Source organism: Thermobia domestica, chromosome 18 (genome assembly GCF_964235325.1).
Source record: "Thermobia domestica chromosome 18, izTheDome1.hap1.1, whole genome shotgun sequence".
NCBI classification, from domain to species: Eukaryota; Metazoa; Arthropoda; class Insecta; order Zygentoma; family Lepismatidae; genus Thermobia; species Thermobia domestica.
The window spans coordinates 13,177,950-13,190,503 of record NC_137471.1 but is presented as its reverse complement, the minus strand read 5'-3'; positions in this window follow the sequence as shown (position 1 = coordinate 13,190,503).

Below are 12,554 nucleotides of genomic sequence, written 5' to 3'. Positions count from 1 at the left end.
CTCCGCCCAAATCCGCTCTTGTTCAAACCTTAATAATACGGAAACCCGTATTTATCTTATATATATGGTTCAGAGACACATAATTATAGTTGGGAAAATATATAACAACAATATTCTAAACATGAATAGACCTAAATGTGTGTGTGTGTGTGTGTGTGTTTATGCTAACGAGCAGGCATACACTGATCGTATATGCAACCAAGTTTTTTTGCAAGATTCGATCGTATCTTCTTCTTCTAAGAAAGCATTTGCAATATCATTTCCTGTTAAGAAGAATTGGATGACGCATACACAGATAATTATTAGTGACTCAATATATAGAAAAACAAGGACCAGGTGTACCACTGTGGTTCATGCACAATGTACCCACCCCCTTTTATTAGAATTGCAATAGAGAACAGTCCTTATTTTGTGTAAGGAATATTAAAATTAACTTCCTGGAAGATTAAAAAAAGACGCATTAGCTAAACAAAAGGAAATAGGAAGACGACAGGTCGTTTGGGTTGTCTTTATTCCAAAGAAAAATAGTGTCGTCCAACTGAGTAAGTACAACCCACAGAATATATTATATGAATGCATCATTGGTAAAACGGAGAAGCATACCTAAATATTGACGTATTATATTTTCTCCGAAGAACATCATAAATTGTCAAATACATCTTGATGCTCATGAGTCTGACGGAAACGAGACATCCATGACATGCAACATTCCCTTAGTCAAGGAGATTTCTAGAAGCGATGCGGTTTCTGTCTTCCACAAACTAGGATAGGTTACTATACCAATTCAACGGAAAGAAGTGCAACTTACCAGATTAACATGGCGTTGGACTACCTTTCTCCCCCGGAACAGCTTTGTTGCGACGTCGAATGAAATCATAGAGATGGTGAATAGTAGCAGGTGGATACACTTTTCCGCGTGCGTGCAGTGAATCATTCAGTTCCGTGAGAGAGGATTCAGGCAGAACTCTGCACCGGATTCGTGACTCCAAAATCGACTACAGAAGTCCAATTGTATTTAGATCCGGGAATTGGGCAGGCCAGAGTAGATGTTTCACGCTATTTCATTAAAACACACCGCAACAGCTCCAATTCTATGAATGAGCGCATTATCGTTCTGGAAGAAAATGGTGTCATTGCTCGGAAACAATATCTGAGCCATAGAACGCACATGGTCCCCTAACATGGCGACATAATCATGGGCAGTGACGTGATCGTTAAGAGTCTGCACAGGACCCACTGAAGACCAAAATAATGAGGCCCAAAACATTAGGGATCCAACACCGTGTTTCACAATTGGGCGGAGATACTACAAATCATACACTTCTATGGTGGTCCGCCACACATAAACATGGTAAGTGCCATGATTTGAAATAAGCTGACTGATGACCCATTCGGTGACCATTAACACACTTCCAGTAATCAGTGGTCCTTGTTGCATAGTCGCGGCACCATTGGCTTCGTTCCAAAGCGTGATGATCCTTTATCATCGGTTTCGCCCGCGCAACCTGACTCTGCACTTCCATCTCATGTAATCCGTGGTAGTCTGCGATTAGCAATACAGGTATTTAAATCTCATACTTTACCTTGTATGCCATGAGGGAAAACTCCAGAGAATTACGTTCAAGAAATACACATATGTTCATTAACCATTTTATGGGTACCCATCTAAAAACGTAAGCAGTTTAGGAACTCAAAACTATTGTTTCAATTCTGAATATGTTTGGTGAAGTACAGTCAGCACATTGACTTGCATACATGCAGAGGTAAAAGTGGATTTGGAAAGATAGGGGAACGCATTACATCACGCCGTCCCCTCTGCCTATCTTTGCCCATTGTAATTTTTTTTAGAAAATGGGGGGACGGTACAGATATTTTCTGGAAGTGGGATATCGACGTGCCTTGCGTTCCCCCGCACTTTTACTCCTACATACATGATTTTCATATACTTATCAGTTATACACAACCTCTATCCATATTGTGACGAAAGATTAAGATTAGGTGTGCTACAGCAGAGGCGCACCTACGGGGAGGGCACCAGGTCAGGACCCCTCCTCAAAAAACTTCCTAACTCAACATAGATTTGTACACTTTCTCAATAAACTATATTTGTTTAACAGGGAAATGATTGATGTAGCATGAAATTTAATTTTATACTTCATCTGTACTCTTTCTCTTATAAAAACAGTCTCTTTTTTTTTTTTTTTTTGTTAATTTTACCACTTCTTGTCGTCTTTTCGGGTGCAGAATAAAACCCTTTCAACATTACATAGACGTAATAGCTTATAGTATTGGAACCTTGTCCCCTCCGAAGTTTGCACCTCTCCCAACAAAAATTTCTAGGTGCGCGCCTGTACTACAGTAAAGACTATGTCGGTGCTAAGTTGCCGACTAGGAGGGCCGTCTTTGCTGAATTTGTCTAAATGGAGTAACCAGACAGAGAGAAACCTGGAAGATATCAGTATCATGTAATCTCCAGTCATAGTCAAAATATCTTTAACGGCAGAATAGAAGAAGCGGTTCCTCCTTTGAGATCCCGTTATTTCTAAATGTCGTTTAGACAGAAGTTGTGCTAATTAATATAGCTTCGCTCCAATGTCGTAGTACAAAGTCAACAATGAAACTTTGTGCCCTATCAGAAATCAAACTTTGGACTAGGTGGACCTTGATAATCAGCTACACGAGGACCCCCACAACCAGTTAAGTTGTGCGTCTACAGGAAATCCAATTACGAAGTTTGCATATTTACAATAGTGTATGTTATAGTTATTATAATACAAACTTTGTATAAACGCTATCTTTTTATTCCAAAGTGCAATTACTGAAGACAGTCTGTGTAACTGATGTAAGAATGCTGTACAGAAAAAAGGGGGAGGAAATGACATGTGAAAGAAAGAAGTTTTTAAAAAAGCAAGATAGATGATAATTTTTGCAGGGGACAACAGGTGTTCTGTGATTTTGTCGACCTTTTGACCCTAAACTTCCTCCTTTATTTAAAAAAATAAAAAGAAAAAAACGCTAGCGTTGGTGCATGAAGAAAGAGTTAGTCGGAAAGAGGGGGAAACAACTTAATATGGGGTAGAAAAAGACAAAAAGTCTAGAAAAAGAAATTATAAGTCGAATCTTGAAGACATGTTTGTTACTGTAGGTGAAGCTTTTTTGAAGTCACGCTTCTCCAAACACCCAGATGGCCATTGCGAACAACAACAACAACAACAACAACAATAAAAACAAAAACAAATAAGCCATCTGCATCTACAAGAAAAAGTAAAGAAGGATCCCTGTTTGGATTGATTCCCAGGACCTTTCAGCAACAAGCTTCACCATAAACGCACGGCCAGCTGGTACTGTATTAACCGGATCTTAAAGGAACCGTGCAGATAACTTTTGAAGATACACACAAAAGACATACTCCTTTCTTCTCTGTGTGCTTTGGTTGATATAATACTAGTATCATGCAAACACCCCAAATTACGGTTAAATGCTCAGTAATTTCTAAAACAAAGAAACGCTTGTGGCTCTCGGGAAATTGGTCAACCACTAATCACGTATCTTACAAGTTACAAATTCAGCCTCTGTGTGTGTATATATATACTGTATTATCACATAGGATTCTCTATGGTATTATTATAAAAATCTATCTTTTTTTTTTTTCCTTTCGATTCTTCTGTTTGAGCATGGTTTGGGTTTCACTGTTTTACCAGAACAAACAGAGCAATTTGAAGATGATAACCTCTCTCAAAATACTTGTAACGTGTTTGGTTTTCATGCTTCTAGCAAAAAAAAAAAAAAAAAAAAAAAAAAAAAAAAAAAAAAAAAAGTTTTTGCTTTGTCCTTTTTAAAAGTCATGTAAAACTGAAAATCAATATTGTCTTACTGTTTAGAACGTGACCAGAACAAGAATTCTTGTCAGTAACCAATAATTTGTGTTCTTCAATAACAGGCTTGTGTGTACTACATATGTGCATTGATTGCGCTTGTGATATACTGGTTTCAATCAACGAAGAATGTACTTTACAAATAAAAAGCAAACAAGTTATAGTGTCACGTGCACGTCACATGAAGAAGTTTGGTTTCTATGGGGCGATATTTTCTCAATCTATATGGTTTATAGGTTTGTCTCCAAAGAAAAGTTTACATGTTTGTCTCCAATCCTTTCGACAATGAGATCTCGAAAAATGAAATGAAATTTTTGAGTTTTACGTCCCAAGGTTATGCCGGTCAGGCTAAAGGAGACGGTGATGATTAGAGATGAATGAAATGGTGGAATGAAGAAAGTGGGATGAAACGGAAGAACCCAGAGAAAACCCACGCACACGGTGTTTGTCCACCACAAAGTTCACTTGGCAGGAGCAGGGTTTGAACCCGGGATCCAAACACCAGAGGTGAACGCTCTACCACTGAGCCACCGCGGCCCAATGAGATCTCGAAAACCACAAGTGCTAGACACGTGCTGTTTTCGCTGGTCGATTCGAAATTTTGTGTAGATTGTCCAGTTCTAATTGAATATTTAAAAAAAATGGCCGTTATTTCTTTTTTGGAAATGTTGATTTTTTTAAAAAATGTAAAACACCATATCCTACGACTTATACATTCCAACACCACATATTTATATACAGGAGTTGTATATCACTCAGACGTTTGTTACATGGCCAAATGATAATGAAAAACGAAGGATAACCATTATTCAGTCTAAGATGAATTTTTATTGGATTGTTTGGAGTGTTTTGGCCAATGAATACCATATATCACTAACATTATAATTATTTGTGTATGTAATGTATTTGTTTATTATGTACAGCATGCAAGAAGAAAAATAACACTAATCATACATAAATTACAAACTCCAACCGAAAGTAGGCTCAAATCTTGTAAACGGTCCTAGATATTGAAAAAAAAAATAATCAAAAATAATCTCCCCTTTATGGTATCCCTTGTCGATTTTTTTTTTTTTATCAAGACGTCTTTCCCTTGTGTCTGTAAAGGGACATGTACAGATGTTGTGAGGAATGACAAGGAGATTCATGCTCATATGTGAATGATGCGCCGTGTAGAGAGCGCAGGTTCAGCTAGTATAAGATATTAATATTAAAACCAAAGAGTGGGTGTAGATTTCTACATCTTTCAATTTTAGTAGAGAGATATTACAATTGAGATGGAATATGTTTTGGGAACACTCAATTGATTTCAGAAAACCGGTTTCCGCTATCTCTTTAACGTTAATTCTCTACAGAAGATAAATATTAAAACCGGAAGTTGTGGTGGATTTCTATCATTTCCGGTTTTAGTAGAGAGTTAAGGATGAATATGAAATGTTTTCTTGGGACGTTTAATTGAACGCAGGAAATCGCTTCTAGCTATTTATTACCATTTTTGCTCTACAGTGGTCAACGTAAAAACCGGAAATAGTTAACTTTTGCCACTTCCGGTTTCAATATTGTCTCCATCAATGAATTCCATATCTAACTTCTAACCCTGTACATCTTGGTCAAAACTTAGGGGGATTGATTCATCAAATCTCTTGTTATTCTTTGTCTCCCGTACTTAACACTAAATCACTAAATGTGTAAAAACCTCGAACTCCTTACAAAGTAGGAAAATTACAAATTATTTTATATACAGGGTGTTTCAAAACAACACCGATAACCTTTGGGAGGTGATTTCTGACACCAAAATAAGATCCGAAAAAAATAGACCAACTTGGGTGCACAAATGCTTCGTTTCGGAGTTACAGGCTGTCGAAACGAAAACATGAAAAAATGAACTTTAAAGGTCCATAGGTCCAAAACTATGGGACCTAGCATAGTCGGGTCAAGACTTCACTTTGGAACTAGTGTGTGTCCTATCCAAATATCCAAGTTTCAGAATGCTGCGGTACTTCTGCAACAATTTTTATAGAAATAGTTGGTGAGTACTTCAAACTATATACCTGTAGCCAAACTCGCTCTATAAAACTTGCTTCGTGAGTACCTTAGGATTCTGAAACATGCATTTTTGGATAGAACACATGTTAGTTCCTAAGTGAAGTCTTGACCAGACTATGGTAGGTCCCATAGTTTTACAGCTATGGACCTTTAAAATTCATTTTTTCATGTTTTTGGCAGCCTATAACTCCGAAAGGAAGCATTTGTGCACCCAGGTTGGTCTATATTTTTTGTCTTATCTTGGTGTCAGGAACCACCTCCCAAACTTTGTCGGTGTTGTTTTGAAACATCCTGTCTTAAGGCTATTATTATTATTAATACGTATTTTATTTATTTTTTTAAAACTTACTTATCACCTGAGGTAGGCTACTCTTTACAGCTGACAAAGTGATAGGTCTAATGATTTTGTTCATGAATACATGGATATATCGTGTAAGATATACATGAAGCATGGTAGTACAGTAAGAGCTCTTTAATCCAGCATCCATCGAGCTGCAAGAATATTCTATGTTGATATTTAATTTTCTGCTCTGTTTATTATAAAAAAGAGAATATTTTGAGGCCTGCAGTTACTAGAATGACGAAATGCTTTGTACAGTAGAATATTTATAGCGTTTTCACAGGTTCAGAATGTTCGGAATGAAATTCGTTGAAGAACCTGATCCATCGAGTTGATCCCAAGGTATGGACATGGACAATCAAAAAGCGGTTCCCTATGTATTCCTATGGGGGTTACTATAGGAGTAATCCTTGTTTGGTAGACAACCAGCAGTGCTGCGGAGGTTAGCGGGTTAGTATAATACTCAGGATACGAAATACTAATCTACATTTGGAATACAACGCTAAAATCAATTCGACAAGTGTGAAGACTTAAATATCTGAGTGGCTAACGTCAACGTGTATTCTTTTTGTGCTGTTGTCTCGGGTTTAATTCCCGGTAGACTTGCATTCCATTGTAAATAGTAGCTACGTCCTCTCTCACGTAGCCTCAGTGCTGAAAGGGACATTAAACTCAAATAAACAAACTACAAAACAAACGTGTCTCCAATCCCACCCTCAGGCGTAATATCCTTGAGAGTTCCCTTGTCTTATGATGAACCCTTTGAGGTCATAGATTTTCAAAGTAGTTACTTTATAAAATAAGAAAAAATGAAATTAAATATTGCAGTTTTACATCCCTCGTTAGGTTAACTGAGGCAATGATTTAATGCAAGTGAATGATGATTTAAAAAAATTGGTGGGCTGAGAGTTTGGGAGGAAACAGAAGTATCCCGGGAAAATCCACGGACATGGTGTTGTCCACCACAAGTTTATTTGGCCAGGGATTGAAGCCGGGACCCCACGCAACAGAGGTGAGCGCTCTACCACTGAGCCACCCTGCTCCCATAAACATAAAGTAAGAAAAGAAAATCTTCTCAAATAAGTTAGAAATGCGGAAAACTAGCCATAAAGGTAAAAAAAAAATCGAAAAACAATTAAGAAAAAATATAAATATTTAACATTGCTTCTTTGTATGCAATAATATTATCATCCAGATATTAACAAAGGTAGATTTTTTTTTTAATTTGTATATGTATATGGAACTACTAGCATACGCAAGGAAGAATTTGTTAACACTTTTGCAAATAGCAAATATGCAAAATACTGAAAGAAAAAAAAAGAGATTTGCAAAACTCATAACTATTTTTCGCCCTACAGCGAAGCAAGAAACGAAACTTAAAACTTTTCGCGATCTCATGTGAGGTATGAATTTTATTAACATATGGTGACAGAAATCTTTTCTTGAATAGCTTTTTCCGTAACTGACATCCACTGAAACACACACACACACACATAATAGGTTCTTTCGGGCACTGAACGTCTTTTGTTAAATCAAAATGCTTGAGGAGATTTTTTCTTTTCACAATTGTTAAGAGGACGTCTTCCTTATGTGCAGGTGGCACCTTTCGGTACAAAATTGACAAAAGAAAGCTGAATTCCGTAGCATTAATCACAGCTGTAATCACATGCCAGCTGTTAGAATGTGTATGTGCGTTGTGTAAAAAGGCAGTGCCAGGGATATGTAAAATGGACTGCGATGAAGAAAAACGTTGGGTGGGGTCTTCGAGGACGTTGCGTTACAAATGGTGTAACGTCTTCTATAGGTACAGCTGTAGTGATTTTAGGGAGGAGATCGTAATATGTCTATTGAGAACAGTACACGTGAATTTACCTCCTTCATACACGTATTCGGATGTATGATAGTCTGTGTGTGTGTGTATGTATGTGTGGTAGTGTATATGAGTATAGTACGGCGCTGTTGAAATTCAGATATTAAAATGAAACAAGTAGGGTATACCAGTGTCACACTATACACGGGAAGGAATTAGATTTGTCACAGTTTACCCGTGAATATTTAAGTTTGATCTTTTGCATTTCCCTCATCCTCTAATACCCACTCAATAAACAAATATTTGAAAATATGAGAAAAATAGAATAAGGATATTATGTAAAGACTAGAGTCAATAACCCGCTTCGCTAGGTTTAAATAAGAAAAATTAGTGATATGTTGGGTTAGTCATTCACTTTTTTTCAGTATTATTGAAGCGCTGTCTGATATCGGTCATTTTCAATCATTATATATATATATATATATATATATATATATATATATATATATATGTATGTATATCCCCCACCACCTCCCCTAAGTTACACCGTCAAAGTGAAATGATAAAAACCATCCCAGACCCGAAACTCATATATGTTGAAAATTTGATCGAGATTGGGCGGGTCTCGGGTGATTCATGCGGTGCGAAGTTACAAACACACACACACACACATATATATATATATATAGTCCGATAGGATAAAGATACAGTAGGAAGTCGAAAATCCGAACTAATTGGGACCACGGGTAATTCAGATTTTCTAAAATGACCAAGAAAATGCCATTTAGGCTTACATATACCTGTACGGTATGTTCTTCTATCGATACAACAGTGGTTATTCATTACGTACAGTAATTACAATACCGTACGTAAGGCTACTTACATATTTAATGTTTCTGAAGAACTTGCTCGTACACTAAATTACACTAATTTTGTAAATCACACTTAAAACTTATAGGCCTAAAGAGAAAATAAAAAATAAAAATATGTATGACAAACAATTACATATGAATGAACTTTTATAAAAACAAAAAACACTGACTTCACACAACATTGACGGACACACTATTGTTTGTTTATCGATAGCGTTAAGACAAAATGTAAAAAGCTTCTAGGGACCGTGTTCGGATTTTTGACGTTCGGATTATCGATGTCCTACTGTATTATGTATATTTAACTTCTACCTGAATATCTGGAATCTCCATCTTTTAAAAAAAATAAAAGAAAAAGAAAGAAAGAAAAAGAAAAAAGTGAAAAAATAAGAAATATTGTTTGTGATTTATATGATCCTTTTTGTAGTTACTAAAAAATCACAGAAATTATGAAATTCTCATTAAATTCAAACCACTGTTATTTCCTTCGGTGCTATTATCGAAAGGTAGAGAGTATTATTTTCCTTTTGGAACAACATGAGAAATAGGAATTATTCAGATTCTCCAGTCAACGTACTTAATGCTTTCATTATTTAAAATCAGTCACAATTGTCTCGTAATTCATTTCAGTTTAAAGTGATTATGTCATTTCATTTTTTTATTGCTATTCAATTTAAATTTTACTGCACTTTTGGATAATTAAAAAAAAATTATTACTGCTACCTAAACTTTGTGTTAACTTATCATTATGAAAATTATGCAGATTCCGCAACCTATTCTAGGCCAATCAGAGATTTTTTTTTTTTTTTAAGAATTGATAACAATGTATTATGTCTGTTAAGAATTTAAAATTATAATCAGAATACATGTAATATTTTCAAGTCGATTCCAGTTTTTACAATAATTATTTAATCTAATTTGACGCGTGTTCTCCTTATGCCTGGTTAAAGTGTTCTATCTGAGGTAAAAAATTTCTTCAAGTTTATGGGAAGAAGGGAAGGAACTCAAAATACTGACAGCATTGCCTTTTTGTATGACTATGCTTATACGTTGAAGTAAAAATTGATAGCTTCTCGGGTCTCCTGTTTTTGCCGTCAGGAGAATTTTTTTAATAATATTATTTGTTAATAATAGGGAACCTAACTGAGCTGACCCTCACAGGTACAGTTACTATTATTAATAACTGGTTTACAGTTTTACATTTATTTAAATTCTATTGTTCTGGTAATCAAATTAATTTATGCAACAATTGAATATACCTACCAGAGTGAAGATCAGCACAATTATTTTGATTTCCATCAAAGATACAATAGTGGTTTTATTTCAGCTACGGAGCATGCAAGGGTGCCCATCAGGGGGAGGGCAGGGGTTGCTCGCCCCCCCTAGAGGAAATTGTACTTCAGAATATAGAAAATCCAATAGAATTTTTTACATTAGTTACAGCAAAAATTGAAGCTGTTTTTGAAACATCGCTTATACTTGCCCCCCTTGGAAACCACAACATGGGCGCCCTTGGCAGCATGTGAATATCTTCTGGAATACCTACATATTTTATGTGAATACGTCCTAGTTAATTACGTAACTATTTTTTTTTCTTTTTTTCTTTTTTCTTTTGTTTTAGCGCCTCGGAGTACTGTGTGGGGAAAAATAGGATTTTGCGAATCTATACTATAACTACTTTTTTTATACTTATATTTTTTGTATCAACAGCAGCTTACTATGCTTGGAGACCTGAGCTTCAAGTCTCGTGCGGCGTAACTCACTTTCTTAAAGGGTTCACGCATATAAATTCATATTAGCTACAACTCATTATGCAGATTGTAACTTGTCAGAGCGGAAAGCAAATATGGAAAATCTATTTGCATATTCATAAATAGTACTATTTGGCGAAACCGAACATAATTTAGTGTAATTCTTCAAATGACTCTCCAAAACCAGGACTAGAAGTCAAATTTATCTCGCCATAAAAATGATTCCTCCAGCCATTACCAACAAATGGTGCAACCGAACACAGGAACCACGACATGCGTATTAATTAGATTAATCATGCTGCGAGTTACAAAACTACGCACATTATTAATTAATACCTGTTCATCATAAAGTTTACCCGGCCTGAAATGTAGGCTATAAACAGAAGGCCTTTGCTATCTAGTGTTGCTAACAAGACGAGAAATAAGGTTTCTATCAAGGATGTTATAAATAGAGGATCTGCCCATAAGTATCTTCATCCTATTAAATCGATGAAGCCAAAAAAACAACCAAGCATCGGCACGTCTGATTGGCTACTTTCGTTTCTGCCATCGTCTGATTGGCTACTTTCGTTTCCGCCATGATTGTTGGCTCAAAACATTGAGATCCTATTGGGCGGAGTGGGCAGAGTAGGGGTGGCGAAACTGTGACGTATGGCTTCAAGATTTTATTGTAAAGGCAGATCCTCTATTTTATAATATCCTTGGTTTCTATCCTCTCGTCTCGTTCATTTTTATACGTCTCGTCTCATCACCAAGAATTATCTCGTCTCATTTCGTCTCCTTTTGTAAAGTTATGTACAAAATTTTTGTCCTGATTTTTTTCCGTAATTTCATCTTGAAGTTATCAGAATCATTCGGCGTCACGCAGGATCTGCGATAGCACCATTATTATTGGAATATATTGTCTAATGACTCGCACATTTTTAAGCGTTGACAAATGTTCTTCGTGCGAGCGGTCCTGGTTTCGATTCCCAGTGGGGACACTCGGTAACAAACGTGTAATAGTGTTCTTCAAGCCAGCCATCCTCAGTGAGGCTTCTCTTGGGTTTTTTTCTAATTCACACCAGGCGAATGCCGGGATAGTTCCCAACATAAAGATTCCATGCTGCTGCCTTTTTTCCTTTCTTCCTTCCCCGGATAGTGTACTCACCGAGGGACGTTATCCCTCATCAGGCTCATACCCAGATTTGTAAATTTTTTGGGGGGGGGGGCATTCAGATGCAGAAGACATATATAAGGCTTTTAAGACAAATTACATTCAAATTATGGCAAATACTGTATATTCTTAAATACAATAAGGGGGCCCACATCAGCTTTGGGCGGATCCGGGCCCCCTTGGCCCCCCAGGATCGGCGCCCTTGCCTAGGGTGCGCCCTTGTCACTCACAGGTGATGGCCTTAAAAGCCATAGATGGCGGTAATGCCCCTAAATACATATAAATGCTTGTAAATAAATAAATGACTTCTTTGCCTTAGACAATTAAAATTTCTAATTTGCTACACACATTAATACGTTTACAATTATTATGCGTATTTGAAAGGAAAACAATGACAAGTCATAAGGGATAAACCGATGGTAACATACTGTAAAACATAAAGATGTTAACTTGGAAGAAAGAGCATTATCAGCAGTGGTTGGTGGGCTTGTCTGTTTCGTGTGCTTATTTGTCCCCTGGTGACCTAACCTTTGAGCTGCGACGTGTCCACACGTAGCCTACCTTTCAGCTGACCCTTTGGCGTGTCCAGCTATCACGTAGTCCTTCCCTCCTCTGGCCTCAAAGAGGATGGCCGAAGCACGAAGCGCACGCGACACTCATTTGTTAGTGGTGACGTCACGTGGGAAAAGACAGCCAACATGTCG